Below are 26,729 nucleotides of genomic sequence, written 5' to 3' on the forward strand. Positions count from 1 at the left end.
CTCTGTGTGTGTCTGTGTGTCTGTGTGTATGTGTATGTCTGTGTGTGTGTGTCTGTGTGTGTGTGTCTGTGTGTGTGTGTCTGTGTGTCTGTGTGTGTGTGTGTCTGTGTCTGTGTGTGTGTCTGTGTGTATGTGTGTATGTGTCTGTGTGTGTGTCTGTGTGTATGTGTGTATGTGTCTGTGTGTGTGTGTCTGTGTGTCTGTGTGTGTCTGTGTCTGTGTGTGTGTGTGTCTGTGTCTGTGTGTGTGTGTCTGTGTGTGTGTGTGTCTGTGTCTGTGTGTGTGTCTGTGTGTATTTGTGTATGTGTGTATGTGTCTGTGTGTGTGTGTCTGTGTGTATGTGTGTATGTGTCTGTGTGTGTGTCTGTGTGTGTGTGTCTGTGTCTGTGTGTGTGTCTGTGTGTATTTGTGTATGTGTGTATGTGTCTGTGTGTGTGTGTCTGTGTGTATGTGTGTATGTGTCTGTGTGTGTGTCTGTGTGTGTGTGTCTGTGTCTGTGTGTGTGTCTGTGTGTATTTGTGTATGTGTGTATGTGTCTGTGTGTGTGTGTCTGTGTGTATGTGTGTATGTGTCTGTGTGTGTGTCTGTGTGTGTCTGTGTCTGTGTGTGTGTCTGTGTGTATTTGTGTATGTGTGTATGTGTCTGTGTGTGTGTGTCTGTGTGTATGTGTGTATGTGTGTGTGTCTCTGTGTGTGTGTCTGTGTGTGTGTCTGTGTGTGTGTGTGTCTGTGTGTGTGTCTGTGTCTTGGCTTTCGTAGGCGCTGCTGCTGCTGCTGTTGTGGCTCACCACTCACAGCACTTGCCCCGGCAGTCTGCTGAAGGCTACACGGGGGATCTTTGCCTTGTCTTGCGTGTCCATTGTACAGTGCGTCTGTGTGTGTGTAAGTGTGGGTGCATACAGTGCGTGTGTCACTGTGTATGTCTGTGTGAGTGTGTCTGTGGGTGTATGTGACTGTGTGACTGTGTGAGTGTGTGGGTGTGAGTGTGTGAATGTGTCTGTGTATGTATGTGACTGTGTGTGTCTGTGTGAGTGTGTCTGTGTGTGTATGTGACTGTGTGTGTGTGACTGTGTGAGTGTGTGTGAATGTGTCTGTATGTGACTGTGTGTGTGTGACTGTGTGAGTGTGACTGTGTGAGTGTGTGTGAATGTGTCTGTGTGTGTATGTGACTGTGTGTGTGTGACTGTGAGTGTGACTGTGTGAGTGTGTGTGAATGTGTCTGTGTGTGTATGTGACTGTGTGTGTGACTGTGTGTATGTGACTGTGTGTGTGACTGTGTGTATGTGACTGTGTGTGTGTATCTGTGTGTGTGAGTGTGTGTGTGTGTGACTGTGTGAGTGTGTGTGTGTGAATGTGTCTGTGTGTGTATGTGACTGTGTGTGTGTGTCTGTGTGAGTGTGTCTGTGTGTGTATGTGTACAGTGCGTGTGTCACTGTGTGTCTGTGTGATTGTGTCTGTGTGAGTGTGTCTGTGTGTGTGTGTCTGTGTGTCTGTGAGTGCGTGTGGCTGTGAGTGTGTGTGCTTGTGTAAGTGTGTGTCTGTGTGTCTGTGTGTGTGTCTGTGTGTGTATGTGTACAGTGCGTGTGTCACTGTGTGTCTGTGTGTGTGTGTCTGTGTGATTGTGTCTGTGTGAGTGTGTCTGTGTGTGTGTGTCTGTGTGTCTGTGAGTGCGTGTGGCTGTGAGTGTGTGAGTGTGTCTGTGAGTGTGTGTGCTTGTGTAAGTGTGTGTCTGTGTGTCTGTGTGTGTGTCTGTGTGTGTGTCTGTGTCTGTATATGTGAGTGTGTCTGTGTGTGTGTCTGTGCGAGTGTGTATGTATGTGTGTGTGAGTGTGTGTGAGTGTGTCTGTGTGTGTGTCTGTGTGCGTGTGTGTGTATGTGTCTGTGTGAGTGTGTCTGTGCGAATTTCTCTGTGTGTATGTGACTGTGTGAGTGTGTCTGTTTGAGTGTGTCTGTGTCCGTGTCTGTGTGCGTGTGTCTGTCTGTGTGTCTATGTGGTGTGTCTGTGTGAGTGTGTGTTTCTGTGTGTGTCTGTGTGTGTGAGTGTGTCTGTGTGTGTTTCTGTACGTGTGAGTGCGTGTGTCTGTGTGCGTGTCTGCGTGTGTGTCTGTGTGTCTGTCTGTGTGTGTCTATCTGTGTATGTGTCTATGTGGTGTGTCTGTGTGAGTGTGTCTGTGTGAATGTGCGTGTGCGCGTGTCTGTGTGCGCGTATCTGTGTGCGTGTGTCTTTGTGCGTGTCTGCGTGTGTGTCTGTGTGTCTGTCTGTGTGTGTCTATCTGTGTATGTGTCTATGTGGTGTGTCTGTGTGAGTGTGTCTGTGTGAATGTGCGTGTGCGCGTGTCTGTGTGCGCGTGTCTGTGTGCGTGTGTCTTTGTGCGTGTCTGCGTGTGTGTCGGTGTGTCTGTCTGTGTGTGTCTATCTATGTGTGTGTCTGTGGTGTGTCTGTGTGAGTGTGTCTGTGTGAGTGTGTGTCTGTGTGAATGTGCGTGTGTGCGTGTCTGTGTGCGTGTCTGTGAGCGTGTCTGCGTGTGTGTCTCTGTGTGTCTGTCTGTGTGTCTATGTGGTGTGTCTGTGTGTGTGTGTGTCTGTGTGAATGTGTGTGTCTGTGTGTGTGCGTGTCTGTGTGCGTGTCTGCGTGTGTGTCTGCGTGTCTGTCTGTGTGTCTGTCTGTGTGTGTCTATCTGTGTGTGTGTGTCTATGTGGTGTGTCTGTGTGAGTGTGTGTCTGTGTGAATGTGTGTGTCTGTGTGTGTGCGTGTCTGCGTGTCTGTCTGTGTATTTGTCTGTGTGTGTCTATCTGTGTGTGTCTGTGTGTGTGTCTATATGGTGTGTCTGTGTGAGTGTGTGAGTGTGTGAATGTGTGTGTGTGTGTCTGTGTGTGTGTCTGTATGTGTGTCTATGTGGTGTGTCTGTGTGAGTGTCTGTGTGAATGTGTGTGTGTCTGTGTGTGTCTGTGTGTCTGTGTCTGTGTGTGTGTCTTTCCGACAGACCTGTTCTTCACCTGAGGACGGCTGCTTGCGTTGTGGCCGAAACGTCGTGAGAATTGTATTTTATTATGTTTTATTTTTATTATTTTATTACTTCCCTTCTACGTGACTTTTACCGAAACAACCAAGAAGATCAATCCCCGCAGTCACGAAAGCTCGAAATCTAGAAAGCACTTGCCCCCGTTCGTCCTCCGAGGCTACGCGGGGGACCTTTGTCTTTGTGTGTCTCTCTGCGTGTGTCTCAGTGGGGACGGTCCCGAGGAACATTCGCTGACCGCGGGGGTGGAGCCCACGACTCTGCATGTCGCCTGGACCTCACGTCTGTCCAACCGGTACGTCCGCGTTGTCCACCTAGACACGCGGCCTTGTCTGTCTCATCTCACGTCGTCCGTCTAGACACGTGGTCTCGTCTGAGTCGTCTCACGTCGTCTGTCTAGACACGTGGCCTCGTCTGAGACGTCTCACATTGTCCGTCTAGACACGTGGCCTCGTCTGTCTCGGATCACGTCGTCTGTCTAGACACGTGGCCTCGTCTGTCTCGTCTCACGTCGTCTGTCTAGACACGTGGCCTCGTCTGTCTCGTCTCACGTCGTCTGTCTAGACACGTGGCCTCGTCTGTCTCGTCTCTCGTCGTCTGTCTAGACACGTGGCCTCGTCTGTCTCGTCTCACGTCGTCTGTCTAGACACGTGGCCTCGTCTGTCTCGTCTCACGTCGTCTGTCTAGACACGTGGCCTCGTCTGTCTCGTCTCACGTCGTCTGTCTAGACACGTGGCCTTGTCTGAGTCGTCTCACGTCGTCTGTCTAGACACGTGGCCTTGTCTGAGTCGTCTCACGTCATCTGTCTAGACACGTGGCCTCGTCTGAGTCGTCTCACGTCGTCCGTCTAGACACGTGGCCTCGTCTGTCTCGTCTCACGTCGTCTGTCTAGACACGTGGCCTCGTCTGAGTCATCTCACGTCGTCCGTCTAGACACGTGGCCTCGTCTGTGACGTCTCACGTCGTCTGTCTAGACACGTGGCCTCGTCTGTCTCGTCTCACGTCGTCTGTCTAGACACGTGGCCTCGTCTGAGTCGTTCAACGTCGTCTGTCTAGACACGTGACCTCGTCTGTCTCGTCTCACGTCGTCTGTCTAGACACGTGGCCTCGTCTGTCTCGTCTCACGTCATCTGTCTAGACACGTGGCCTTGTCTGCCACATCTAACGTCGTCTGTCTAGACACGTGGCCTCGTCTGAGTCGTCTCACGTCGTCTGTCTAGACACGTGGCCTTGTCTATAACATCTCACGTTGTCCGTCTAGACACGTGGCCTCGTCTGTCTCGTCTCACATCGTCTGTCTAGACACGTGGCCTCGTCTGAGTCGTCTCACATTGTCCGTCTAGACACGTGGCCTCGTCTGTCTCGTCTCACGTCGTCTGTCTAGACACGTGGCCTTGTCTGATTCGTATCACGTCGTCTGTCTAGACACGTGGCCTCGTCTGTGATGTCTCACATCGTCCGTCTAGACACGTGGCCTCGTCTGTCTCGTCTCACGTTGTCTGTCTAGACACGTGGCCTTGTCTGAGTCGTCTCACGTCGTCTGTCTAGACACGTGGCCTCGTCTGTGACGTCTCACATCGTCCGTCTAGACACGTGGCCTTGTCCGTGACGTCTCACATCGTCCGTCTAGACACGTGGCCTCGTCTGTCTCGTCTCACGTTGTCTGTCTAGACACGTGGCCTCGTCTGTGACGTCTCACGTCGTCTGTCTAGACACGTGGCCTCGTCTGTCTCGTCTCACGTCGTCTGTCTAGACACGTGGCCTCGTCTGAGTCGTCTCACGTCGTCTGTCTAGACACGCGACCTCGTCTGTCTCGTCTCACGTCGTCTGTCTAGACACGCGGCCTCGTCTGTCTCGTCTCACGTCGTCTGTCTAGACACGTGGCCTCGTCTGTCTCGTCTCATGTCGTCTGTCTAGACACGTGGCCTCGTCTGTCTCGTCTCACGTCGTCTGTCTAGACACGTGGCCTCGTCTGTCTCGTCTCATGTCGTCTGTCTAGACACGTGGCCTCGTCTGTCTCGTCTCACGTCGTCTGTCTAGACACGTGGCCTCGTCTGTCTCGTCTCACGTCGTCTGTCTAGACACGTGGCCTCGTCTGTCTCGTCTCACGTCGTCTGTCTAGACACGTGGCCTCGTCTGTCTCGTCTCACGTCGTCTGTCTAGACACGTGGCCTCGTCTGAGACGTCTCACATCGTCCGTCTAGACACGTGGCCTCGTCTGTGACATCTCACATCGTCCGTCTAGACACGTGGCCTCGTCTGTCTCGTCTCACGTCGTCTGTCTAGACACGTGGCCTCGTCTGAGACGTCTCACATCGTCCGTCTAGACACGTGGCCTCGTCTGAGACGTCTCACGTTGTCTGTCTAGACACGTGGCCTCGTCTGAGACATCTCACATCGTCCGTCTAGACACGTGGCCTCGTCTGAGACGTCTCACGTTGTCTGTCTAGACACGTGGCCTCGTCTGAGACGTCTCACGTTGTCTGTCTAGACACGTGGCCTCGTCTGAGACATCTCACATCGTCCGTCTAGACACGTGGCCTCGTCTGTGACATCTCACGTCGTCTGTCTAGACACGTGGCCTCGTCTGTCTCGTCTCACGTCGTCTGTCTAGACACGTGGCCTCGTCTGTCTCGTCTCATGTCGTCTGTCTAGACACGTGGCCTCGTCTGTCTCGTCTCACGTCGTCTGTCTAGACACGTGGCCTCGTCTGAGTCGTTCAACGTCGTCTGTCTAGACACGTGGCCTCGTCTGAGACGTCTCACGTCTGTCTAGACACGTGGCCTCGTCTGTCTCGTCTCACGTCGTCTGTCTAGACACGTGGCCTCGTCTGTCTCGTCTCACGTCGTCTGTCTAGACACGTGGCCTCGTCTGTCTCGTCTCACGTCGTCTGTCTAGACACGTGGCCTCGTCTGTCTCGTCTCACGTCGTCCGTCTAGACACGTGGCCTCGTCTGTCTCGTCTCACGTCGTCTGTCTAGACACGTGGCCTCGTCTGTCTCGTCTCACGTCGTCTGTCTAGACACGTGGCCTCGTCTGTCTCGTCTCACGTCATCTGTCTAGACACGTGGCCTTGTCTGCCACATCTAACGTCGTCTGTCTAGACACGTGGCCTCGTCTGAGTCGTCTCACGTTGTCCGTCTAGACACGTGGCCTCGTCTGTCTCGTCTCACGTCGTCTGTCTAGACACGTGGCCTCGTCTGTCTCGTCTCACGTCGTCTGTCTAGACACGTGGCCTCGTCTGAGTCGTCTCACGTTGTCTGTCTAGACACGTGGCCTCGTCTGAGACGTCTCGCGTCGTCTGTCTAGACACGTGACCTCGTCTGAGTCGTCTCGCGTCGTCTGTCTAGACACGTGGCCTCGTCTGAGTCGTCTCGCGTCGTCTGTCTAGACACGTGGCCTCGTCTGTCTCGTCTCACGTCGTCTGTCTAGACACGTGGCCTCGTCTGTGACATCTCACATCGTCCGTCTAGACACGTGGCCTCGTCTGTCTCGTCTCACGTTGTCTGTCTAGACACGTGGCCTCGTCTGTCTCGTCTCACGTTGTCCGTCTAGACACGTGGCCTCGTCTGTCTCGTCTCACGTCGTCTGTCTAGACACGTGGCCTCGTCTGTCTCGTCTCACGTCGTCTGTCTAGACACGTGGCCTCGTCTGTCTCGTCTCACGTCGTCTGTCTAGACACGTGGTCTTGTCTGAGTCGTCTCACGTCGTCCGTCTAGACACGTGGCCTCGTCTGTCTCGTCTCACGTTGTCTGTCTAGACACGTGGCCTCGTCTGAGTCGTCTCACGTCGTCTGTCTAGACACGTGGCCTCGTCTGTCTCGTCTCACGTTGTCTGTCTAGACACGTGGCCTCGTCTGAGTCGTCTCACGTCGTCCGTCTAGACACGTGGCCTCGTCTGTCTCGTCTCACGTTGTCTGTCTAGACACGTGGCCTCGTCTGAGTCGTCTCACGTCGTCTGTCTAGACACGTGGCCTCGTCTGTGACGTCTCACGTCGTCCGTCTAGACACGTGACCTTGTCTGTGACGTCTCACGTCGTCTGTCTAGACACGTGGCCTCGTCTGTCTCGTCTCACGTCGTCTGTCTAGACACGTGACCTCGTCTGTCTCGTCTCACGTAGCCCACCCAGCCTGTGGTGGTTTCACAGTAGAGGGTAGCGATGATCGCTGCTGCTGCTGCTGTTGTGTGGTCTGGCCTAGGGGCACCTCCAGCGGCAGCTGTCTCTGTGCGTCAGTCAGCTGCCAGTAGGGGTAGCGATGGTCGCTGCTGTTGCTGCTGCTGCTTCTGCCGTGTGGCCTAGCCTAGTGGCGGCGTCCCGACGGATCCCCAGCTCCCTCGCCTGGTATGCAGGAGGTCGTGGGTTCGATCCCTGACCCTGACGATGCCTATTGCTGTATTTGGAAAGATGTTGACTACATCGCCTGGTACGCAGGAGGTCGTGGGTTCGATCCCTGATCCTGATGATGCCTATTGCTGTATTTGGAAAGATGTTGACTACATCGCCTGGTACACAGGAGGTCGTGGGTTCGATCCCTGACCCTGACGATGCCTGTTGCTGTATTTGGAAAGATGTTGACTACCTCGCCTGGTATGCAGGAGGTCGTGGGTTCGGTCCCTGACCCTGACGATGCCTATTGCTGTATTAGGAAAGATGTTGACTACCTCGCCTGGTACGCAGGAGGTCGTGGGTTCGATCCCTGATCCTGATGATGCCTATTGCTGTATTTGGAAAGATGTTGACTACCTCGCCTGGTACGCAGGAGGTCGTGGGTTCGATCCCTGATCCTGATGATGCCTATTGCTGTATTTGGAAAGATGTTGACTACCTCGCCTGGTACGCAGGAGGTCGTGGGTTCGATCCCTGACCCTGACGATGCCTATTGCTGTATTTGGAAAGATGTTGACTACATCGCCTGGTATGCAGGAGGTCGTGGGTTCGGTCCGTGACCCTGACGATGCCTATTGCTGTATTTGGAAAGATGTTGACTACATCGCCTGGTACGCAGGAGGTCGTGAGGTTCGATCCCTGACCCTGACGATGCCTATTGCTGTATTTGGAAAGATGTTGACTACATCGCCTGGTACGCAGGAGGTCGTGGGTTCGGTCCGTGACCCTGACGATGCCTATTGCTGTATTTGGAAAGATGTTGACTACATCGCCTGGTACGCAGGAGGTCGTGAGGTTCGATCCCTGATCCTGATGATGCCTATTGCTGTATTTGGAAAGATGTTGACTACCTCGCCTGGTACGCAGGAGGTCGTGAGGTTCGATCCCTGACCCTGACGATGCCTGTTGCTGTATTTGGAAAGATGTTGACTACCTCGCCTGGTATGCAGGAGGTCGTGGGTTCGATCCTTGACCCTGACGATGCCTATTGCTGTATTTGGAAAGATGTTGACTACCTCGCCTGGTACGCAGGAGGTCGTGGGTTCGGTCCCTGATCCTGACGATGCCTGTTGCTGTATTTGGAAAGATGTTGACTACATCGCCTGGTACGCAGGAGGTCGTGGGTTCTATCCCTGACCCTGACAATGCCTATTGCTGTATTTGTAAAGAGGTTGACTACCTCGCCTGGTACGCAGGAGGTCGTGGGTTCGATCCCTGATCCTGATGATGCCTATTGCTGTATTTGGAAAGATGTTGACTACCTCGCCTGGTACGCAGGAGGTCGTGGGTTCGATCCCTGACCCTGACGATGCCTGTTGCTGTATTTGGAAAGATGTTGACTACATCGCCTGGTACACAGGAGGTCGTGGGTTCGATCCCTGACGATGCCTATTGCTGTATTTGGCGAGATGTTGACTGAGTGGCTGGGTGAGTGGGTGGGTGAGTGGCTGGGTGGGTGAGTGGATGGCTGGGTGAGTGGGTGGGTGTGTGGCTGGGTAGCTGAGTGGCTGGGTGGGTGAGTGACTGGGTAGTTGAGTGGCTGAGCGGCTGGGTGAGTGGCTGGGTAAGTGGGTGGGTGAGTGGCTGGGTGGGTGTGTGGCTGGGTGGGTGAGTACACAGGAGGTCGTGGGTTCGATCCCTGACGATGCCTATTGCTGTATTTGGCGAGATGTTGACTGAGTGGCTGGGTGAGTGGGTGGGTGAGTGGCTGGGTGGGTGAGTGGATGGCTGGGTGAGTGGGTGGGTGTGTGGCTGGGTAGCTGAGTGGCTGGGTGGGTGAGTGACTGGGTAGTTGAGTGGCTGAGCGGCTGGGTGAGTGGCTGGGTAAGTGGGTGGGTGAGTGGCTGGGTGGGTGTGTGGCTGGGTGGGTGAGTGGCTGGGTAGCTGAGTGGCTGGGTGAGTGGCTGGGTGAGTGGCTGGGCGGCTGAGTGGCTGGGTGAGTGGCTGGGTGAGTGGCTGGGTGAGTGGCTGGGCGGCTGAGTGGCTGGGTGAGTGGCTGGGTGGCTGAGTGGCTGGGTGAGTGGCTGAGTGGCTGAGTGGCTGGGTGAGTGCCTGGGTGAGTTGCTGAGTGACTGGGTAGCTGAGTGGCTGAATGGCTGGGTGAGTGGCTGGGTGAGTGGCTGGATTGAGGAACCGGTTAGGTGAGAGCAGGTGTGCCGAGCGGCTTGTGACTCTGGGCTCTCAGACCAATTCGCAACAATAACAAAATAACCACACAGATCGTCACAGTTAGTAACTATAATTATTGGTCGTCGATCATTACAATGTTCGGGCCGACGCGCACAAATGTTCTCCATCTTGGACTCGCGTTGAGGAACGGAGGGTTTCAACGTTGCGGTTAGCAATGGACTCATTGGAATCAACAACAACAGCAGCACCAAGTTTTGCTGGCTGGAGGGAAGCACTGTGCATGCCGTACGGGGTGATAGGTAGGATTATATCTCGGGGAGAGGGGCAACACCTGGTGACGATGATCTTGGGCTCCCAGTGAGTGAGTGAATGTGTGGTCAGGTGGGTGGGTGAGTGAGTGAATGTGTGGTCGGTGGGTGGGTGAGTGAGTGAATGTGTGGTTGGGTGGGTGGGTGAGTGAGTGAGTGAATGTGTGGTCGGTGGGTGAGTGAGTGTGTGAGTGAATGTGTGATCGGGTGGGTGGGTGAGTGACTGTGTGGTCGGTGGGTGGGTGAGTGTGTGTGTGAGTGAGTGAGTGTGTGGTCGGGTGGGTGGGTGAGCGAGTGAATGTGTGGTCGGGTGGGTAAGTGAGTGAATGTGTGGTCGGGTGGGTGGGTGAGTGAGTGAGTGAATGTGTGGTCGGTGGGTGGGTGAGTGTGTGTGTGAGTGAATGTGTGATCGGGTAAGTGGGTGTGTGAGTGAGTGAGTGAGTCGGGTGAGTGGGTGAGTGTGTGTGTGAGTGAATGTGTGATCGGGTAAGTGGGTGTGTGAGTGAGTGAGTGAGTCGGGTGAGTGGGTGAGTGTGTGTGTGAGTAAATGTGTGATCGGGTAAGTGGGTGTGTGAGTGAGTGAGTGAGTCGGGTGAGTGGGTGAGTGTGTGTGTGAGTAAATGTGTGATCGGGTGGGTGGGTGAGTGTGTGAGTGAATGTGTGATCGGGTGGGTGGGTGAGTGAGTGAATGTGTGATCGGGTGGGTGGGTGAGTGACTGTGTGGTCGGTGGGTGGGTGAGTGAGTGAATGTGTGATCGGGTGGGTGGGTGAGTGAGTGAGTGAATGTGTGATCGGGTGTGTGGGTGGGTAAGTGTGTGAGTGAATGTGTGATTGGGTGGGTGGGTGAGTGTGTGAGTGAATGTGTGGTCGGGTGGGTGGGTGAGTGACTGAGTGAATGTGTGGTTGGGTGGGTGGGTGAGTGAATGTGTGGTCGGTGGGTGTGTGAATGTGTGGTCGGGTGGGTGGGTGAGTGAGTGAGTGAGTGAGTGAATGTGTGATCGGGTGGGTGGGTGAGTGACTGTGTGGTCGGTGGGTGGGTGAGTGAGTGAATGTGTGGTCGGGTGGGTGAGTGTGTGTGTGAGTGAGTGAATGTGTGGTCGGGTGGGTGGGTGAGCGAGTGAATGTGTGGTCGGGTGGGTGAGTGAGTGAGTGAATGTGTGATCAGGTGGGTGGGTGAGTGAGTGAGTGAATGTGTGATCGGGTGTGTGAGTGAGTGAGTGTGTGGTCAGGTGGGTGGGTGAGCGAGTGAATGTGTGGTCGGGTGGGTAAGTGAGTGAATGTGTGGTCGGGTGGGTGGGTGGGTGAGTGAGTGAGTGAGTGAATGTGTGGTTGGTGGGTGGGTGAGTGTGTGTGTGAGTGAGTGAGTCGGGTGGGTGGGTGAGTGTGTGAGTGAATGTGTGGTCGGGTGGGTGGGTGAGTGAGTGAGTGAGTGAATGTGTGATCGGGTGGGTGGGTGAGTGAATGTGTGGTCGGGTGGGTGGGTGAGTGAATGTGTGGTCGGGTGGGTGGGTGAGTGAATGTGTGATCGGGTAAGTGGGTGTGTGAGTGAGTGAGTGAGTCGGGTGAGTGGGTGAGTGAGTGTGTGAGTGAATGTGTGATCGGGTGGGTGGGTGAGTGACTGTGTGGTCGGTGGGTGGGTGAGTGTGTGAGTGAATGTGTGATCGGGTGGGTGGGTGAGTGAGTGAGTGAATGTGTGATCAGGTGGGTGGGTGAGTGAGTGAGTGAATGTGTGATCGGGTGGGTGGGTGAGTAACTGTGTGGTCGGTGGGTGGGTGAGTGTGTGAGTGAATGTGTGATCGGGTGGGTGGGTGAGTGTCTGAGTGAATGTGTGATCGGGTGGGTGGGTGAGTGACTGTGTGGTCGGTGGGTGGGTGAGTGAGTGAATGTGTGATCGGGTGGGTGGGTGGGTGAGTCAGTGAGTGAATGTGTGGTCGGTGGGTGGGTGAGTGTGTGAGTGAATGTGTGGTTTGAGTGGGTGGGTGGGTGAGTGAGTGAATGTGTAGGTGGGTGTGTGAGTGAGTGAATGTGTGATCGGGTGAGTGGGTGAGTGAGTGAATGTGTGGGTGGGTGGGTGAGTGAGTGAGTGAATGTGTGGTTGAGTGGGTGGGTGAGTGAGTGAATGTGTGATCGGGTGGGTGGGTGAGTGAGTGAGTGAATGTGTGGTCGGTGGGTGGGTGAGTGAGTGAGTGAATGTGTGGTCGGTGGGTGGGTGAGTGAGTGAGTGAATGTGTGATCGGGTGGGTGGGTGAGTGAGTGAGTGAGTGAATGTGTGATCGGGTGGGTGAGTGAGTGAATGTGTGGTCGGGTGGGTGGGTGGGTGAGTGAGTGAATGTGTGGTCGGTGGGTGGGTGAGTGTGTGAGTGAATGTGTGGTTGGGTGGGTGGGTGAGTGAGTGAATGTGTGATCGGGTGGGTGAATGAGTGAATGTGTGATCGGGTGTGTGGGTGAGTGTGTGAGTGTGTGAGTGAATGTGTGATCGGGTGGGTGGGTGAGTGTGTGAGTGAATGTGTGATCGGGTGGGTGGGTGAGTGTGTGAGTGAATGTGTGATCGGGTGGGTGGGTGAGTGTGTGAGTGAATGTGTGATCGGGTGGGTGGGTGAGTGTGTGAGTGAATGTGTGATCGGGTGGGTGGGTGGGTGAGTGTGTGAGTGAATGTGTGATCGGGTGGGTGGGTGAGTGTGTGAGTAAATGTGTGATCGGGTAGGTGGGTGAGTGTGTGAGTGAATGTGTGATCGGGTGGGTGGGTGAGTGTGTGAGTGTGTGAGTGAATGTGTGATCGGGTGGGTGGGTGAGTGTGTGTGTCAGTGAGTGAGTCGGGTGAGTGGGTGAGTCGGCTACGTAACAACATGAGGAAGCTACCTGGTCTGTCGCTGCACCCTGAAGCTTCGGATCTTCTCGGCCACGGTCTTGCTCTTTCCTTCTCTACGCTTGCGAAACGTGGGACTCCCCCCCCCCCCCCACCTAATGGAACATCTGCGCCGGTTAGAAACATTCAAGGCTGGCCCTGAGCAGGCTACGATCCATCCTGGGTTTTCACCAGCAGGCTGGATCGTGTGAGGAGCTCACACAATCCTTGATCTGGGGACACGGTCCCATCGCATGAGCTTCTTTTTCGGGCAGGCCAGGCTGCGTTGGCCGGGTCATGCAGCCACAGCGTGCCCCGGCCACGGCGTGCTCCGGCGAAGATGCTCCACTAGGGGGGTCCACGTTTCGCAAGCGTAGAGAAGGGAGGGAATGACTGTGGCCGAGAAGACCCGAAGCTTCGTGCGGAGCGACAGACCAGGTAGCTTCCACACAGCGTTACGCAACCGATGGAAAGATATTGCCGCTCGACTGATTCGGAGTGAGACCTCTGCTGTTAAACTGGAGCCGGTCATAAGCACATTGCCCAGGTATGGGGAACTCTCCACTCTCTCCACTACTGCCCCATCACCGATTGGGAGTTGTGGGGGTGGAGTGTCCGATGGTACAAAATACCCAGGCAGGTGCTTAGTTTTGGTGGGGCTGATGGTAAGGCCCCACCTCTTAGTGGCATGCTCCAGTCTCAGCAGCAGCATCTCTAACTCCTCCGCTGAATGAGCAGCTATTACCAAATCATCGGCATACATAACGTGGTTGACCAATAGGGAGCCATCCCTTGATCGCACCCGGGCATCGATCAGCCTCCCATTATATCTGTACCAAATGGAAATTCTCCCAGTACAGCTATTGAAGGCTTCATGAACTACGCGGCCAAAATAGATGTTAAATAATGTGGGAGCCAGAGGACATCCCTGTCACACCCCAAGGTGTACAGGGAAAGGCTCCGACTCCCGGCCACGTAGTTTTACCCGGGCCCGCTCACCATCATGAAGGTCCTTAATCAGCGTAAGCAGAGGGTCAGGGACTCCGAAAGCACGAAGAACAACCCAGAGCCCAGGCCTACTGATGGTATCATAGGCCTTGACCAGGTCAATAAAGCAGAGATATAGGTCTTGTTGGAATTCCCTACACCTCTGTTGTAGCAGACGGACAGAAAATATGGCATCTGTGCAGGACCGCCCTTTCCTGAAACTGCATTGGGGCTCCGCAAGCCTCTCCTCAGCGTGCCTAGCAAGGCGATGTTGAATAATCCTTGCCAGGACCTTTCCTGGCACACTGAGGAATGAGATGCCCCTGTAGTTGTTACAGTCTGTGCGGTCCCCCTTCTTAAAGAGGGGGACCACCAGGGCATCCTTCCAATCCTGCGGAACCCGTCCAGTGGTCCATACTGTTGTTATGATGTCATATAGGGCAGTCTGTGCACAAACGCCACCCTCCCTGAGCATTTCGCTTGGGAGATCATCTCTGCCCGGTGCCTTTCCTGGTTTCAGACTCCGGATCGCCTTCAGTACTTCCTCAACAGATGGCACCTCAGCCAGCCACTCACAGGGGGTGACTTCTTCCAATATTTGAGGCACCGCAGCCTCAGCAGGGTTATCCCCACTTTGTGCCATGATGTTTTCCTGGCTGAGGGATTTCACCTCCCCCAAGACCTCACAGAAATGCTCAGAAAATCTGCAAACCTGTTCCTGGGGGTCGGAGATTGGATCACCGTTTTTTCCCCTAATGATGGTAATAGGTGTGGCGCTGCAGGTTACTTTTTTGATGGAGTTAATTAGTGATTTGTGATCGCTGGCCACTGAGGCAGACTCCATCTCCTCAGCAACCCGCGACCACCACCCATCCTTGCAGCGCCTTACGGCTCTCCGAACCTCCGAGCGAAGGCTGCGGTAAACCTCCTCATTCTATGACGTGGGATGCTGTAGCCGATGAGAGTGGGCCTGTCGCTTTTTCTCAACTATCTTGAACACCTCCTCTGTCAGCCAGGGTTTCTGGGGAGGTCTGGACCACGTACCCAAAGCAGCCATTGCAGCTGCATGAGTCACAGTCCTGAACCTCGCCCATTTACCCTCGATATCAGGAGGAGTGGGGGACGATGCCAACCCCAGCTGCAAGCGATGATTAAATTCTTGCTTGCAACTTTCATCAGCTAACTGAGACCAGGCCACCTTAGGTTGGAATGGGGTCCTAGGTGTACACCCACCACCGGAGTGGAAGAATGGCAGGCGCATCTTACAGATGACTAGTCGATGGTCAGAGGGCAGATCGGCTCCATGGTAGGTCCTGGTGCCAAGGACATGAGCTCGCATCCGCTGGTCCGTCACTATGTAGTCCAGCAGATGTTCTTGCGTGGACCCGGCATGCATCCATGATGTTGTGTGGATGCGCCGATGCCAGAAGAGCGTGTTGGTAATTACAAGCCCATGGGCTGCACAAAAATCTAGCAGCCTCCTACCGTTGTTATTGAGCTGATCTGGCCCATGCCTTCCAATCACTCCAGACCAGGTGCCAGCATCATGACCAACTCGGGCATTGAAGTCACCCAACAAGATGACTCTGTCCCGAGTGGCCACTTTAGCCAGCACCTGTGACAGGAGGTCATAGAAGGCACACACACACAGTGACACACACACACAATGACACACACACAGTGACACACACACACAGTGACACACACACACAGTGACACACACACACACAGTGACACACACACACACAGTGACACACACACAGTGACACACACACACACAGTGACACACACACACACAGTGACACAACACACACAGTGACACACACACAGTGACACACACCACACACACAGTGACACACACACACAGTGACACACACACACACTGACACACACACACACAGTGACACACACAGTGACACACACACAGTGACACACACACAGTGACACACACACACAGTGACACACACACACAGTAACACACACACAGTGACACACACACAGTGACACACACACACACAGTGACACACACACACAGTGACACACACTGACACACACACACAGTGACACACACACACACTGACACACACAGTGACACACACACACACACAGACACACACACAGTGACACACACACACACTGACACACACACACAGTGACACACACACACACTGACACACACACACAGTGACACACACACACACTGACACACACTGACACACACACACACAGTGACACACACACACAGTGACACACACACACACACAGTGACACACACACACAGTGACACACACACACACTGACACACACACACACAGTGACACACACCAGTGACACACACACAGTGACACACACACAGTGACACACACAGACACACCACACACAGTGACACACACACACACACAGACATCTGCCCGCACTGACACACACACCACACTGACACACACACACACAGTGACACACACACAGTGACACACACACAGTGACACACACACACACTGACACACACACACACAGTGACACACACACACACAGTGACACACACACACAGTGACACACACACACACTGACACACACAACAACAACAACAACAACCGCCATTCGCCACTAAGTGGCGGTGACGTCACCACGACGCCTGTGCCAGGCCAAGTGCACCCCGAGGCCACGTGAAGTGTCGAACGCCCGCTGGCAGGAGGTCACGGGGCAGACCCAGGTGCCACGGGTCGACTGACCGAGATGACCGAGATGACTGGCTGATGCACCACCTGTGCCCCCTACTGTGCCAACTTGCTGTGCTTTAGCCACCCGGCGCTCCGCTCGTTGTTGTGAGCGTCGCTCCTCCGCCCTCCGTTGTTGTTGGAGGGCGACTGCCTCCAACTGCCCAGTAGCGTCCTTCACGAGCCTCCTCCACAGAGGCCGATCTTGACACCGCTGGTACCGGTCATCGGCAAGTCCACTCAGCTCCACGTCCTCCTGTACCACATCACTCCATCTCTTCTCCAGCCCGTGCCGCGCCCGTCTAGCCCCCTCGATCCGGCCGAACAAAGCTGTTTAGGCATGCGGTGGCTGGGCATGCGGAATGACACACACACACAGTGACACACACACACACAGTGACACACACACAGTGACACACACACAGTGACACACACACACACAGTGACACACACACACAGTGACACACACACACAGTGACACACACACACAGTGACACACACACACAGACATCTGCCCGCACTGGAAGACAATGGCGGCCCCATCTGCCGAGCGGCCCTCAACCGCCTGGGGCCTTGCGGCCTCGGTGGTTCCCATGGGAACGCAGCCTCCCCTCGCCTAGAATCCCCTCTCCCTGCTGCAGCTGCTGCTGCTACTATTACTGCTGCTATTTTTACTGCTGCTACTACTGCTGCAGCTGCTACTACTGCTGCTATTATTACTGCTGTTGCTACTACTACTGCTGCTGCTACTGCTGCTACTGCTACTGCTGCAGCTGCTACTACTGCTGCTACTATTACTGCTGCTATTATTACTGCTGCTACTACTACTGCTGCTATTATTACTGCTGCTGCAGCTGCTGTTGCTGCTATAACTGCTGCTATTATTACTACTGCTGCTACTGCTGCAGCTGCTACTGCTGCTGCTATTATTACTGCTGCTGCTACTACTACTACTGCTGCTGTTGTTGTTGCTACTACTGCTGCTATTATTACTGCTGCAGCTACTGCTGCAGCTGCTACTACTGCTGCTGCCATTACTGCTGCTGCAGCTGCTGTTACTGCTGCTATTATTATTGCTGTTGCTACTACTGCTGCTATTATTACTGCTGCTGCAGCTGCTGTTGCTGCTATTACTGCTGCTATTATTACTACTGCTGCTACTGCTGCAGCTGCTACTACTACTGCTGCTATTACTGCAGCTGCTGCTACTATTACTGCTGCTACTACTGCTGCTATTATTGCTGCTGCTGCAGCTGCTGTTACTGCTGATATTATTACTGCTGTTGCTATTACTGCTGCTGTTGTTGTTGCTACTACTGCTGCTATTATTGCTGCTGCTGCAGCTGCTATTACTGCTGCTATTATTACTGCTGTTGCTACTACTGCTGCTGTTGTTGTTGCTACTACTGCTGCAGCTGCTACTACTGCTGCTATTATTACTGCTGCTGCAGCTGCTGTTACTGCTGCTATTATTTCTGCTGTTGCTACTACTACTACTGCTGCTGTTGTTGTTGCTACTACTGCTGCTGTTATTACGGCTGCTGCAGCTGCTGTTGCTGCTATTGCTGCTATTACTGCTGCTGCAGCTGTTGCTGCTATTACTGCTGCTATTTTTACTGCTGCTGTTGCTATTACTGCTGCTGCTACTACTACTGCTGCAGCTGTTGTTATTACTGCTGCAGCTCCTGCTGCTACTGCAGCTGCTGCTGGTACTATTGTTGTTGCTATTACTGCTGCTGCTACTACTGCTGCTGTTGTTGTTGCTATTACTGCTGCTGCTATTACTGCTGTTATTGCTGCTGCTGCTGCTACTACTGCTGCTACTACTGCTGCTGTTGTTGTTGCTATTACTGTTGCTGCTATTACTGCTGCTGTTGCTATTACTGCTGCTGTTATTAATGCTGCTGCTGTTGCTGTTACTGCTGTTGCTATTACTGCTGCTGCTATTACTGATGTTATTGCTGTTGTTACTGCTGCTGTTGTTGCTATTACTGCTGTTGTTGCTGCTGTTGTTGCTGCTACTGTTGTTGCTGCTGTTGTTGCTGCTACTTACTGCTGTTCTTACTGATATTATTGTTGTTGCTGGTATTACTGATGTTGCTGCTACTCTTACTGTTGTTATTGATGTTCCTACTATAGATGCTCCTGCTGTTGATCTTACAAATACTGCTGTTTTCTGATGCCGTAGACGATATGTACACCCATATCGCATTGTGTGGGTCTCTGATGAGTCTGTGGGTCTCTGTGTGGTGAGTCTGTGTGTCTCTGTGTGATGAGTCTGTGGGTCTCTGTGTGGTGAGTCTGTGGGTCTCTGTGTGATGAGTCTGTGGGTCTCTGTGTGATGAGTCTGTGGGTCTCTGTGTGATGAGTCTGTGGGTCTCTGCTGAGTCTATGGGTCTCTGTGTGATGAGTCTGTGGGTCTCTGTGTGATGAGTCTGTGGGTCTCTGTGTGATGAGTCTGTGGGTCTCTGTGTGATGAGTCTGTGGGTCTCTGCTGAGTCTATGGGTCTCTGTGTGATGAGTCTGTGGGTCTCTGTGTGATGAGTATGTGGGTCTCTGTGTGATGAGTCTGTGGGTCTCTGTGTGATGAGTCTGTTGGTCTCTGTGTGATGAGTCTGTGGGTCTCTGATGAGTCTATGGGTCTCTGTGTGGTGAGTGTGGGTCTCTCTGGGATGAGTCTATGGGTCTCTGTGTGATGAGTCTATGGGTCTCTGTGTGATGAGTCTATGGGTCTCTGTGTGATGAGTCTGTGGGTCTCTGTGTGATGAGTTTGTGGGTCTCTGTGTGATGAGTCTGTGGGTCTCTGTGTGGTGAGTCTGTGGGTCTATGTCTGGTGAGTCTATGGGTCTCTGTGTGATGAGTCTGTTGGTCTCTGTGTGATGAGTCTGTGGGTCTCTGCTGAGTCTATGGGTCTCTGTGTGATGAGTCTGTGGGTCTCTGTGTGATGAGTCTGTGGGTCTATGTGTGATGAGTCTGTGGGTCTCTGTGTGATGAGTCTGTGGGTCTCTGTGTGATGAGTCTGTGGGTCTCTGTGTGATGAGTCTGTGGGTCTCTGATGAGTCTATGGGTCCCTGTGTGGTGAGTGTGGGTCTCTCTGGGATGAGTCTATGGGTCTCTGTGTGATGAGTCTATGGGTCTCTGTGTGATGAGTCTATGGGTCTCTGTGTGATGAGTCTGTGGGTCTCTGTGTGATGAGTTTGTGGGTCTCTGTGTGATGAGTCTGTGGGTCTCTGTGTGGTGAGTCTGTGGGTCTCTGTGTGGTGAGTCTGTGGGTCTCTGTCTGGTGAGTCTATGGGTCTCTGTGTGATGAGTCTGTGGGTCTCTGCTGAGTCTATGGGTCTCTGTGTGATGAGTCTGTGGGTCTCTGTGTGATGAGTCTGTGGGTCTCTGTGTGATGAGTCTGTGGGTCTCTGTGTGATGAGTCTGTTGGTCTCTGTGTGATGAGTCTGTGGGTCTCTGATGAGTCTATGGGTCTCTGTGTGATGAGTCTATGGGTCCCTGTGTGGTGAGTGTGGGTCTCTCTGGGATGCGTCTATGGGTCTCTGTGTGATGAGTCTATGGGTCTCTGTGTGATGAGTCTATGGGTCTCTGTGTGGTGAGTCTGTGGGTATCTGTGTGATGAGTCTATGGGTCCCTGTGTGGTGAGTGTGGGTCTCTCTGGGATGCGTCTATGGGTCTCTGTGTGATGAGTCTATGGGTCTCTCTGGAATGAGTCTATGGGTCTCTGTGTGATGAGTCTGTTTGTCTCTGTGTGATGAGTCTGTGGGTCTCTGATGAGTCTATGGGTCCCTGTGTGGTGAGTGTGGGTCTCTCTGGGATGAGTCTATGGGTCTCTGTGTGATGAGTCTATGGGTCTCTCTGGAATGAGTCTATGGGTCTCTGTGTGGTGAGTCTGTGGGTCTCTCTGGAATGAGTCTATGGGTCTCTGTGTGGCGAGTCTGTGGGTCTCTCTGGAATGAGTCTATGGATCTCTGTGTGATGAGTCTATGGGTCTCTGTGTGATGAGTCTGTGGGTCTCTGTGTGAGTCTATGGGTCTATTTGTGATGAGTGTATGGTCTTCTGTGGGATGAATATATGGGCCTCTGTGAGTCAATGGGTGTCTGTGTGAGTGTTGGTCTCTGTCGATCAGGTCAAACTGCCCTCTCGATGGGCTCTAGACCTCTCTATCGTGTCGTGAGCATTCAGTTTCAAGTGCCAGCCTCTCCCGATGTCACCCCTGGTTCTAAAGTGTGAGTGAGTGTAGAGGTGACTTGTAGGGGTGACTTGTAGGGGTGAGCGGTTACACCGCCCTGCACTACAAACCCGGCCAGCCGGGTTCGATTTCCTGCTCGGCAGAGGTCGCAACCGGGTACCCGATACCCGTACCCTACCCGATACCCGGCTACCCGTACCCGGCCGGGTACGGGTACGGGTACGGGTACCCGTTTGCGACCCTGGTGCGGCCGGGTACGGGTACGGGTAGGCCGTGAGTCACTGGTGAGTCACCGTTTGTCACTCATTTCCCAACGTCTTGTCTCTTCTCACAATTCAAGTTCCTAGAATCAACTCACCCGCGCCTACAACATGGCTTCATCCCAGAGGTCGCAATCAGGTGCCCGATACCCGTACCCTACCCGTACCCGTACGGGTACGGGTACGGGTACCCGTTTAGCGACCCTGGTGCAGCTGGGTACGGGTAAGGAATCAAAACCCGTTTGCGACCTCTGCGAGGGAGACAAAGGCGGCCGGGCGTGTTGTTGGCCACTCAACTCTTTGCGTGCCGTTTTGGCCTTCATAGGTGCTACTCGTTAACAGCACTTGTCCCAACGGTCTGTTAAGGCTACACACGATAAGCCACTCCAAATTGAAAACGAATTTCCTTAGAACGAATTTTTTGTGTTTAGTTTGTTGTCCATATCCCGCACCTCAGATTAGCACGGTTGGCTATGTAGGGTACGAAAGAAGTTCAACATCGATGCACTACACTAGACACTAACACATTCCTGCGGAGGGAGCTGGTAGGAACGTTGGGTTGCTCGGTCAATGGCCTGCAGGGTCAACGGCGGCGTGGTGTATTCCGCAAATATGGCCGACTGTGAGGGCGGGCACAAGCCGGCGTGAGTAGGTTAAACGTTGAGTTTTGTAAGGGCACCACGGGGTGATCAGCCATTCCCCACCCAGCCCCACCCCTCCCACCCCCCACTCAGCCCCACCCACCCCACCCAGCCCCTCCCCACCCTCCCCACACAGCCCCTCCCCACCTAGCCCCTCCCCACCCTCCCCACCCAGCCCCACCCAGCCCCTCCCTGCACAACGGACACAATAATCCCCTGTGGGATGGTGTAATCAGGAGGTTCCTACCAGTATACACACCTCTAGACACTACACTACACACCACGTTACAATACACACTACACTACACACTTCGTGAAAGCCAAAAATAACTACATACCTCAGTGGGCCTTACCTGGTCAAATATAAAGTGTTTTAATAGTCGAGTGAGTGTGAGTGGAGTTTCTTATCTTTTCCCTTGTTCTGCAATCGGTTCCATTAAGGGTTCTCTGTTTTTTCCTCTAGTAGCTAAAATATGAACTCAAACCTAAACTATGATAACTATCATAAAGGCAAACACTCGGAACGCAGAAAATTCCACGCCACCACGGGCAGAGAGACACGCAAACTCCAAATGTACAGCAGCAGGGGTCGGGATCAATCCCACGACCTCCTGTATACCAGGTGAGGTAGTTAACATCTCGGCCAAAATCACATCCCCAATGCTGAAAGGTCACCTTTAAAGTTGTGTGTTCTATAACGCTGCGTGTGGTTTTCATAACGCGAATTGGATATATTTAAAACGCGACGATGAATGCAGCATAGGGAACACGTGTTTTTTATAACGTGAATGCGAATTGGACAGAACGCCATCGAGAAACGAGCGGTGTTGGTAATGGCCACCTCGGCATTGCATCATTATCATCATCGCACAAGGCATTGGGACGCTGCTGGATGCTTGTAGATGCAACCCAACCACATGCTCGCCGTCAGTTTTTGTTCGACCTGGATATCCACCGCGATCCAACAAGCGGAAACTACTACAAGCTTTCGTGACTGCAGGAATCCATACTCTTTGGTCCTTTCGGTAAAGTCACTTAGCTATGAAATCAAATCAATCACGACGTTTCGGGTGCAACACAAGCGTTGCTTTCCCACCTGATTACGGACACTTGTGTTGCGCCCGAAACGTCGGAAACCACTACGTCGTAGCGCGAGTTGGAACAAGCGGCGGTGATAATGGCCACCTAGCTGTAGCGTCGTCATTGTCATCATCATCGCATGAAGCATTGAGATGCTGCTGGATGCTTCTAGATGGCTACCGCCACCACGCTGCGCCCTCAGTCTTTGTTCGGGCCTAAGTACCCATCTCACGTTGCTATCGCTGGCCGTGCTTTGCCCCCCTGTGGTATATATGACTAGCTTGACGACCCGGCTTCGTCCGAGACTTGGATTCTTGTCTTGGATTAATATACGGCCTACGCGGATACCAGAGGTCGCAACCGGGTACCCCCCGATACCCGTACCTTACCCGATACCCGGCTACCCGTACCCGGCCGGGTACGGGTACCCGTTTGCGACCCTGGTGCGGCCGGGTACGGGTACGGGTACGGGTAGGCCGTGAGTCACTGGTGAGTCACCGTTTGTCACTCATTTCCCAACGTCTTGTCTCTTCTCACAATTCAAGTTCCTAGAATCAACCCACCCACGCCTGCAACATGGCTTCATCCCAGAGGTCGCAATCAGGTGCCCGATACCCGTACCCTACCCGTACCCGGCTGGGTACCCGGCTGGGTACGCTTAGGGTACGGGTACGGCCGGGTACGAGTACCCGTTTGCGACCCTGATGCGGCCGGGTACGGGTACGGACCTCTGACGCGGAAGGTAGAGGGGGGGTATGCGTGACGTCAGCAGGCACGCTGCGTGACGTCAGCAGGCACGCTGCGTGACGCTGCCCCCTGCGGGTGACATCACAGATGTGACGTCACCGCTCACTTGCCGTGCAAAATATTACATCCATTATTGCACCCCCCCCCGTCCCCCAAAATACAAAAGTCTATTTTTATACGTTCTGCATTGTGTACAGTCTGGAAGCTACCCACATGGCAAATTTCAAGTTTGTTGCATGGTGGGAAGTACGCTAAACATTTTGAACAGACACATTCACACATTTCTCTTTTATATATGTAGATTTATTTTATTTCCATTTTAACGTGGTGTTCTTCAGGAACGCAGCCGCCACCACTACCGCTTTGTTCCAGGCCAACGGGACAGATTAGGCAGCAACAGCAGCAGCGACATTGCTCAACCCTACCGTAACAAAATTGGCAGGACCCTCCTGTGTAAATTGACGGTGCCACGGTCGCTAGGAGATGTTAACTATCTCGCTCGGTATACAGGAGGTCACGGGTTTGATCCTGACCCTAACGGGGTGCCTGTTGTATTTGCGAAGTCTGCGTGTCTCTCTCTCTTTCTCCCCGTGGTGGTCACATGGATTTTTCTCCGGGACCTCCGGGTTTTCTCCCACTCCACATTTGGAATCGACGTCACGCGTTTCGAGTATTTAGCCTGCTGTTTTAAATTTCCACGTGATGATGATGATCTTGGCCACTTGGTTGAGCAATCGTTTGTGATGGCCAGATCGCTACGTAGCTTGGTGTATAGTAATGTAGAGCTAGAGTCTGTTGCCAGGGAAAGGGAGGTCTGGACCGCCACTACTCAAAATGCCGCCGCCACGACCCTCGCCAGGGCAAGCGGATTGAGTAACGAACGAACGAATTCAGAACGAACGATATCTTAGCCAATTGTTCATCCTGTTGAGGTATCCCCAACGGGCTAAGTAGTGACTTGCAAGCGGATAAAACAAAACGTTCGACGGATGCACTCCACCCAGAGCCTCACGTCGTTTGCTGGTTACCACTTGGAAAGCCGCACTGCTTACGAACGACGAGGTCGTTTTGTCGATGTCGTTAACGCTCGTGAGTGATGTTGCCTCTTACCCCCCCCCCCCCCGTCTCTCTCTCTGTCTGCCCCCCTCACCACCCCCCACAACGTTATCCTCCCCCGAACCCTCCCCCCCCACCAGCTGACGCCCCCCTAGGATGTCCGGTTATGTTGAGGTCCAGGACAAAGCGCCAACCCCTCCGGTCAGAATGAACTCGGCGTTGCTCAACTCGGCGTCGGTGGGGTGCAGCGGCGGGCCCCGGGAGCGCGAGGCCGGCTCGGCAAAGCCCCTTCCCTCCGCGCCGGAGGAGAAGAACCGCAAGGCCAGGCTCATGTCCATCTTCCAGGACAAGAGTGAGGAGCTCAACTTCCTGTGACGACGCTGCTGCCCGTGACGCTGCTTCTGACACTTCCTGTGACGTCACTTCCTGTGATGCCGCTGCCCGTGACGTCACTTCTCACACTACCTGTGATGTCACTTCCTGTGACGCCGCTTCCTGTGACGCTGCTTCTGACACTTCCCGTGACGTCACTTCCTGTGACGTCACTTCCTGTGATGCCACTTCCTGTGACGCCACTTCTGACACTTGTTGTGACACCGCTTCTGACACTTCATGTGATGTCACTTCCTGTGATGTCACTTCCTGTGACGCCACTTTTCACACTACCGGTGACACCACTTCTGACACTTCCTGTGATGTCACTTCCTGTGACGCTGCTTCCTGTGACCCAACTTCTCACACTTCCTGTGATGTCACTTCCTGTGATGCCACTTCCTGTGACACCTTCTGACACTTGTGATGTCACTTCCTGTGATGCCACTTCTCACACTTCCTGTGATGTCACTTCCTGTGACGCCGCTTCCTGTGACACCGCTTCTCACACTTCCTGTGATGTCACTTCCTGTGACGCCGCTTCCTGTGACGCTGCTTCTGACACTTCCTGTGATGTCACTTCCTGTGACGCCGCTTCCTGTGACGCCGCTTCCTGTGACGCCGCTTCTGACACTTCCTGTGACACCTTCTGACACTTCCTGTGATGTCATTTCCTGTGACACCCCTTCCTGTGATGTCACTTCCTGTGACACCCCTTCCTGTGATGTCATAATTGCAGATTGTGTCCAAAACGACACATTTTTACCGGATCGACCGAATGTTAATCGCGCGGCGCTTTCAGATGCGCTTCTTCCGCGGCCGTATGGAACTCTCTTCCGATATTAGAAAGCCACTGGGAGCTATATGCACTTTTAAATCATCATCTATATTGACAAACTCAGTTCTTTCCAACTGCTTTTTGTTATCAGAGTGTGTTTTTTGTTTGCATTTTGACCACAAGTATTGTGGTTAATGCACACATGATTCCTTGTAAAAAGATTTCAGTTTTGTTGCCAGAACAAAGGGGAAACACCCCTATTATTATATTTTGGTACTGGCAAAGGAGGTCTAATGATGCTTTTTGTTGTTGTGTATAGTTTTTAGTCCTTCCCTGCCGCACCGCCGATTAGCAAGGTTGACTGCGTATTGTGCGAAAGAAGTTCAACACACGTACAGAACCACCATCATCATCATCATCACCAGAACCACCACCACCATCATCATCATTAGAACCACCACCATCACCATCATCATCAGAACTACCATCATCATCAGAACCACCACCATCATCATTATCATCAGAGCCACCACCATCATCACCATCATCATCAGAACCACCATCATCATCACCAGAACCACCACCACCACCATCATCACCAGAACCACCACCACCACCATCATCACCAGAACAACCACCACCATCATCATTATCATCAGAGCCACCACCATCATCACCATCATCATCAGAACTACCATCATCATCAGAACCACCACCACCATCATCATCATCAGAACCACCACCATCATCATTATCATCAGAGCCACCACCATCATCACCATCATCATCAGAACCACCATCATCATCATTAGAACCACCATCATCATTATCATCAGAGCCACCACCATCATCACCATCATCATCATCAGAACCACCATCATCATCAGAACCACCACCATCATCATTATCATCAGAGCCACCACCATCATCACCATCATCATCAGAACCACCATCATCATCACCAGAACCACCACCACCATCATCATCATTATAACCACCACCATCATCATCATCAGAACTACCATCATCATCAGAACCACCATCATCATCACCAGAACCACCACCACCATCATCATCATTAGAACCACCACCATCACCATCATCATCATCAGAACTACCATCATCATCAGAACCACCACCATCATCATTATCATCAGAGCCACCACCATCATCACCATCATCATCAGAACCACCATCATCATCACCAGAACCA

The 26,729-nt window shown here is 53.2% G+C and overlaps 1 long non-coding RNA gene across 1 annotated transcript; it reads left to right on the forward strand.

Annotated features, from left to right (window-relative positions):
- The first annotated feature begins 371 nt into the window (after positions 1–371).
- LOC133360961 (uncharacterized) lies at positions 372–24,718 on the forward strand. The gene is made up of 2 exons (XR_009757325.1): positions 372–3,314; positions 24,507–24,718. It is a non-coding gene; the product is annotated as an uncharacterized LOC133360961 (long non-coding RNA).
- The last annotated feature ends 2,011 nt before the right edge of the window (positions 24,719–26,729 follow it).

This window comes from Lethenteron reissneri, chromosome 70, assembly GCF_015708825.2.
Source record: "Lethenteron reissneri isolate LAM-NWPU_2019-01 chromosome 70, ASM1570882v1, whole genome shotgun sequence".
Taxonomy (NCBI): domain Eukaryota; kingdom Metazoa; phylum Chordata; class Hyperoartia; order Petromyzontiformes; family Petromyzontidae; genus Lethenteron; species Lethenteron reissneri.